The sequence below is a fragment of the Rhinopithecus roxellana genome, chromosome 1 (assembly GCF_007565055.1).
Source record: "Rhinopithecus roxellana isolate Shanxi Qingling chromosome 1, ASM756505v1, whole genome shotgun sequence".
NCBI classification, from domain to species: Eukaryota; Metazoa; Chordata; class Mammalia; order Primates; family Cercopithecidae; genus Rhinopithecus; species Rhinopithecus roxellana.
In genome coordinates this window covers 21,828,269-21,834,272 of record NC_044549.1, presented here as the reverse complement: position 1 = coordinate 21,834,272, position 6,004 = coordinate 21,828,269, and the positions used below count along the sequence as shown (strand labels likewise).

The window sequence follows — 6,004 nt, the reverse complement described above, 5'->3', positions numbered from 1 at the left end:
TAATTGGGAATAATAAGAAGTCCTGGCCAAAAGCGTGGCTCATGCTATAATCTCAACACCTTAGGAGGCCAAGGTAAAAGGACTGCTTCAGTCCAGGAGTTCAAGACAAACCTGGGCAACATCATGAGACCCTGTCTCTACAAAAAAAATTTAAAGAAAATTATCCAGGTGTGGTGGTGCACGCAGGTAATTCTAGCTACTCAGGAGGCTAAGGTAGGAGGATTGCTTGAGCCCAGACGTTTGAGATTGCAGTTAGTTATGGTCACGCCACCGCACTTTAGTCTGGTGATGGAGTGAGACTCCATTACTATATTAAAAAAAAATAGTAAGTCCAACCTCACATATATTGAATGAGATAATATTTATGAAAAATTATATCACAAGCTACAAATGCTGTGTTATAATTACTATTTATTACATCATGAGCAGATCTGGAATCCTAGAAAGCAAAGTGTCTATAAAGCAATGAAATTTATTTAAGGGACAATAAGAATTTACAAGTGAAGCATTCCTTAATACTATTCACAGAATTAGAAATATTTTTGTTCAGTATATATGCACAGTGTCCTGTATCTGTTGATGTACTTGGGAATGATCAGGTTTTGCAGATTCCAAGAAGAACAATCTAGATTTGGTGCATTGAGAATGTCTACTACCTAAGGGCCACATTGCCAGAACACACCTGGTGCCTTCAGTCTTGTTTACCATCATTATTTGTCGATAGTAGAACCAGTGGGATCCTCTGAGTGTACAGTTGATGTTCAGTCTTTGCTTCAATGTCTTTTTTTTGTTCCTTTTTAAAAAAATTAAATGGATTGAAGAAAAAGTTTGATTCTCATGGAGTGACACCATTTCCTTCTTTCATATATTTGGAGTTCCTTCTAGAATACTATGGGGAATTTGTTATTAGTTTCTGTAGCTGGATTATCTCACGAGTATCTACAGAGTGGGACTAATTCTACTATCATGAAATTGATCCTTCTCAAGGGAGTTGTGGAAACACCCTTTATAAGGAGGCTCTTCCGTTCAGATGAGCCACATTATGTAATTGCACACCCAGTTTTGGCCACGCAAACAGAAATAGCTTTATCATCTTGCAGCATGGCTGGGGATGTGAACATTTTGGATATACAGGGTTTTGTGAAAAAAATATTGTGAAAGTTATCTTTATTAGTGTGGGTTTACCACGGTTGGAGTGACTTCTGTTTTACTCAGGGACATTTATGAGTACCGTTACAAATTTTGCGTCATGCTGGGCCCAGTCTGCTTCTCCACATTCAAGGTCCCTATCTGTCAGATGACCAACTGGCTGTGAAAATTCTTGACATCATTTCGGTGACTGTAAAGAACATACCTCTCTGAAAGTTGTCTTTCCTTTCAATTTTATACTTCCTTGCATATGTAAGCAGAACACTGGTATGACTATGTTGAGTTGGAGCATAATCAATGATGTTTCTTAATTGATCTTCAGATATCCTGCAGTTCCTGTGTTCTGATCACCCTGCTGAGAAAAGCACTTTACCTGGCTTTTTGGGTAACATTTATGTTAGGTCCTTCCCTTTTAATTTCTGGGAGGTGTAAAGTTTGTTCAGGCTTTTCCTCAGGTCACTACAAATGTGAATATTGTTTAGCCAAGTGGCTGTGACTGATGAACTCTGGATACAAGATAATCCCTTAACAATATTGTCTAAGAAAGTCTTAGTTTTGCAAAAATTATTGTGAACTAACCCAAATCTAAATTCACTGCACTGAGGAACCCTGAGTACAAAACCATTAAATCTACAAACAATTCACTGCATACATCACAATAGTAAGTAATAAATAGTAACAAGAATCACTAGGTACTAGGGTGGTTACATTATGTCTTACATTTCCTCAGCCATTCTTTTGCTAATTATCAGAAAAGTATATAAAAGTCCTTTTGATCATCACTGGCCAAAGGTAATGGACTGTATATAGATATCTGAACTCCTGTGGCGGTAGACAATATACTAGTTAGGATGTAAATCGCATAAAAAATGAAAACAAATGACAGAAAGAATTAAAAAGTTTATGGATGAATGCTGCATAGGAAAAGATTTTTTTTAATACTAAAAACCTCCTACACTCTAATAGAAAGAGAAAGGGCTTTAAGAATATCAGAAAGAAATAACCAATTACTGCTGAAGAAGCTGGTCCTGATGGAAAACATGTACTTTCTTGTTTTTGCGGTTTGGGTAGTTCTGTGTTCTCAGTGCTGCATGCACTGTTGGAAACAGAAGGGAAATTGTTCTGAATTTTGTAAAAGCCAGGTTTAGTCATGCCCAGGTCTGGGGACTCGAGTGCTCCCTGAGCCTCACATCTTTGGAATATGTGAGAGAACAAAAGAGGTTTTGCCAAGATTGGCTTTCCTTTCAGACTTTCCCTTCACTACATTCCAGAACAGGGGAGCACGTGGTGTTGGAACAGACCCACTGTCAGTTTGTTTAGAATCACATGGCAAAATGCTGTGGGTTACCAGGGCAGGCAGTTCATTTGCTACTTCTATTCATCTCCCATCCTGAGTTTTTAGGTAGTTTGGGGAGTTTTGGTTCTTTAAGAACAGGTTTAATTCAGTGTATAAAGTATTAAAACATTTTTCCTCCACTGAATGTCAGTTAAACCACTTTCTTTGAGTTCATAAGCTCCTCCATGGTTATAATTTAGGCAAGTTTGGAAGCTGTCATGCCATTGGGGTACTTCTTAGTTACTCATCAAGTATTTATTGAGTGGCTGAAAGAACAATGATATTTTGGTAAGTACTTGGGCAAGCATTAAAGGTCAATACGTCTGGGGATCTGAAAGATGCCTCAGTTTTATCCAGAGAAGAAGTTAGGCACTACAAGAATCAGAGTTAGTAATCGTGCAAGCATAGTTTCCTGACAGATGAACAGGTGTCTTTTTAATTTTCAGTACAATAGCTGGAGTGCAATTTTAAGCCTCTTACCACTTTTAGGAACTTCTAGTACAGAAAAAGGAAGGTGTTCATAAGGATTTCCATGAGTGTGGACTGAACCACTTCAGCAGCTGGAGAACAGGACGGCAGAGAGTATGTGCATAAACTGAAAGAGCCACAGCCTGTGGCCAGGCGGTGTCTTCACACGTTGGGGATCAGGAATTGGTCCAAACTTCATAAATTCACAATGTACTCAACACTGTGCAATTAGAATGGTTTATTCACCTAGAAAAGTAATGCCCGCCAAGTCATATTTCTAGCATAACCACAAGAATTCGAAAGCTTCCTGGACTGAATATTAGCTAGGCCCTTTCCTGGAGGAATTGTCACACAGATAGAGAAGCAGCCAGGAATTGACATTAGCCCTGAGCCCTGAGCATCTTCTTTCTTCAACAACTGTTTATTGAATGCTTGCTGTATGCCAGGCACTGGGCAAGATGCATAGGGAACAAAGATGGATGAAGCATAGTCTGACCTTGAGGAGCTCACCAACTAGGTGGGAGACACACATGCTCATAACTAGTGATGAAAAAGTGTGATAAATTCTGCAATACTGGTTGAACAAAGTGCTGTGAGCACAGGGGAGGGAGAGTTAAGCACTAGTGAACAACTGTGAAGAATTTCTTCACAGTTGGGAGGGTTTTTACAGGTTTCCTAGTTCTTTTACCCAATGCCGGGATTCTTACCATAGCATCCCTGGCTGATGTTAATTTCGTCTTTGCTAAATTTCCTTCTAGAAGTGGCTCAATGCATTTTCAGGCATCTTTATTAAATTAATTGATGCAAATGATTATCTGAACACTTGTCAGGCATTGTTCTGAGTCTATCATATCTGTCATCTCATTTAGTCCTTAATTTAGTCCTTACCTAAGGAGAGGTGCTTCTAATATTGCTTTTTTTCTAATGAACAACTAGTTTGCCAAGTTTACGTATCCAATAACGGCTGGAACCAAGTCTTAAATCCACTGTCTGATTTCAAAGCTGTATTCTTAACCTTCCTGATACACTCATGTGTTTCTATTCTGCCATTTGCTGAGAAAAAGAGGAAGTTACATTTCTCTTTTTTGATAGCTCTTCAAATATTTCAAGAGATCATTGGTGTATCTGTGTGGCCCCCACCTGCGACATCCAACTCTCTCTAATCATTCACTGTAAGTTCTTTCAAATGTTCCCCGAAAGACATGTTTTTTCAGACCCTTTACCATCCTTGCCATCTCTGAAGCCTCCCCTGTTTGTTGATGAGTCTCCTAAGACGTCTGCAGAATCAATACAGCATTTCAGAAGTGGTACGCCTACCACTGAATAAAATGGGTGTAATCAATACAGCGTTTCAGAAGCGGTACGCCTACCACTGAATAAAATGGGTGTAATCAATACAGCGTTTCAGAAGCGGTATGCCTACCACTGAATAAAATGGGTGTAATCAATACAGCGTTTCAGAAGCGGTACGCCTACCACTGAATAAAATGGGTATGGCATCTCTTTACCTGGAAAGGGTTCATTTTTAGTGGCAGCCACATCACATTCTTGACTTTCAATTTGCTGTCAAGAAAGCTCATAGGTCTATTTTCCTCCCTAATTTTTTTTTTTTTTTTGACTTAACTAAATTTATACCTTATTTGCAGGATTCTGGGAGCATGCTCAATTCACCTTATTCGGAAAGCCATCTTCCTAATACCATTTTAGAAAGATTGCGTAAGCCTTAATTAGAGATTCATTTGATGACATTAGTCATATTAATATTCATTTGGGACCTGTGTAAATGTTTTAGTGGTAGTTAAGATTTAAAAACTTGAATATCCAGTCCTGTAAACATTACAAGTCCTATCCTAACTACCACTGCAGAAACTTAGATAATTTGGAAGATCATTAGATTTTCAAAGTGAACCAGATTTTAAATATAAATCCTAGGTATTTGATAGTATTGCAAAATTATTCTTTTAAAGTTACTTGAAGCATTGGTATTGATTATCTAAGCTATTAAAAAGGAAAAATAAAGATACTTGAAGCTAAGTGTACTTAAACATAAAAATATATATTATGGGAACAAAAAGAGCCACTTTTTGTTGAAAGTGAAAGGATAATTATTTTACTTTATTATTTTCATGTCAGCACAGGGTAATGTGCTGACACTGTAACAAGGTTTGAGGGAAGCACATTTCACACATGCATATGAAAACCCAATCATTATGCTTATAAACTACAAAAGGATTGAGAATTGTTTTTTACACTGAAATTTGAGGAATATAGTTTGTTTTTCTAGGGCATTCCCTGATGGAAATGATTACCATGCATAATGGCTATATTTTGAATCAAATGTTATGCTGCACATTAGCAAGTCATTCATTTAATCAGGCATGGAAAACCCATTTTTCTGGGCCATATTTTTATGCTTAGGTTTAATAGTTTGCAGAATGATCTCAATAAGTTGTTTAGATCTGTTTTTGGAAAGGAGTCCTCAATCAGAATTCTCAAAGAACAGCTCTTGCTCAGGTTTCTCTCTGCACTTCTTCATTATAATTATCTGTATCTAGATCCGTGGTTCTCCAAGTGGGGTCCCTGGACCAGCAGCATCAGCATTGTCTGGGTCCATTCCCGAAGTGTACATCTCAGATGTCACCCAGATCTGCTGCATCAGAAGCTAGGCTGATGGGGTCAAACATTATGTGTTTTAATATGTCTTCCACGTAATTCTGATGCTTGCTAAGTTGGAGAACCAATGAGCGACATTATTTCAAACTTTTAAAAATTATTCAATTATATTGGGCCAAATTCTGATAGAACAGAACGAGGAAAATGCTCTACTTCTACTGTGATTACAGGTGGTCAGACAACTTGGTCATGTGCCTGGCAGAGAAACCTCACTGCTGTGTTTCCCCACTCATATAAAACAATGAATTGTTTGCTCTTTCTTTAGGAAATCAAACTAGGTATCCTGGAGTGCCTAGACCTAAAACTGATAGAACAGCACTTACCTCAGCAGTCCAGTCAAATTCTGCACCCTAATATAGAAAGAAATACCCTTAAGAA

At 38.0% G+C, this 6,004-nt stretch overlaps 1 non-coding gene across 1 annotated transcript; it reads right to left on the bottom strand.

Annotated features, from left to right (window-relative positions):
- Nucleotides 1–5,080: 5,080 nt before the first annotated feature.
- Nucleotides 5,081–5,186, bottom strand: LOC115892234. The gene has a single exon (XR_004052125.1). It is a non-coding gene; the product is annotated as a small nucleolar RNA U13 (small nucleolar RNA).
- Nucleotides 5,187–6,004: the final 818 nt, after the last annotated feature.